A 1,499-nucleotide genomic window follows, 5' to 3' on the forward strand; every position below is an offset into this window, starting at 1 on the left:
CATGAACTTAGCAGTTGTTTGAAGCCACTTAGAGAGGTCAAGGTTTTGTTTTTTTTGCAAGATGTTCCAGAATAAAGGAGCCGAGTAGGAGAAGGCCCTTTTGCCTAGTTTAGTCTGCAGTGAATGCAGTGTATTGAGGGTGCACTGCATGTAATAATGTCCTGAGAGCACATGCAGTAGCTGCACTCATGTAATGGACTGTAAATGGTAACTGGACTGTACTTATATAGCGCCTTTCTAGCTCATCGATATACTCAAAGTGCTTTACATTACAATCTGTGTCCTCATTTACCCATTCATACATCACCCTACTAGATCTCTACAAAGCTAATTGAACAAATAATTCTAAAGAGACTAATCAGTACTTTGAGATCACATTCATACACCGATGGGACACACATCGGAGTCATCGAGGGGTTCAGTATTGTCGTGGTTAGAGTACCACGTCGTGTTCAAAATGGCTGAGGCGTCGCCCTTCGTATAAAAGATTTATTTGACACAACATGGGTTACAGATATTCAGAGACAAACAATTACATTAATAAGATATATGCATATAAATGGAGCATTAAGAACGAACCGTCGCCATGTGCGCCTCCCGGAAAATGCTCGGTGGGCGTGCGTCATTTCCGGCCTTTTATCCCCGTTTGAGAAGGCTAGCTTCCTGATTGGTTCAGCTTCTGTCGCTATGGTTACGACTTAGCCCGCCCCCTCAAGGACGTTAACGTCTATATTTCAGATAAGTTTTGGTTCACCGAAATCGGCTTTTGTTTAACGTTTAACTTGCTATTCTACTTTAGGGATACAAAAATGATTCGTGTCAAAATTGTTTATACGCAATTATTAATTATTATCTACCTCATGGGTATGTTAATTCAATATCTGTTGGAGGCCTGGTGATTGTTTTTAAGGCAGAATCATCTTAGTTTCGGTGTCTGCGTTTTAACTGTTAACACTGTTTAACGTGATTATACCTTAGTGATAACACAGATTTGAAATAGTTGATTATTTCTAGGAATAATTATATTATCTAACTTGTTTGTGTTTTTATTTGGATCATGGTTATACTTTTAATTTGATTTTACTTAGTCAAACTATATTGTCTAAATTAAAGAGCTGTGTTCTAGCTTTATTTATGTTAATCAGTCTGCTCTCTGGCCTCAATTGATTGCTTGTAATTGATCAAATGTGAACTTGTAAAATTATCCTTAGCTACTATGAGATTATATTTAAAGGTCAACTAGTTAGAATTAGCAAACATTTTCTATAAACATAGTTCAACCCTGGAAGAAAGACACACTTTATATGACATGACATTTGAGTGCTTGATAGGAATTATAAAAAGGTATAAAATATTAAATCCAACAGTGTCTTGCCCTGAGACACTTCGACATGTGACTGCTGGTGGATTCAATCCCCCAACTCTTGCATTGGAGGACGACTGCTCAAACCGCTTAGCCACAGCATGTAGTGACATGTAGGAGGAGATGTATGAAGGCA

Source organism: Nematolebias whitei, unplaced genomic scaffold (genome assembly GCF_014905685.2).
Source record: "Nematolebias whitei isolate Nwh7 unplaced genomic scaffold, NemWhi1 Nwh_scaf_408, whole genome shotgun sequence".
Classification (NCBI taxonomy): Eukaryota; Metazoa; Chordata; class Actinopteri; order Cyprinodontiformes; family Rivulidae; genus Nematolebias; species Nematolebias whitei.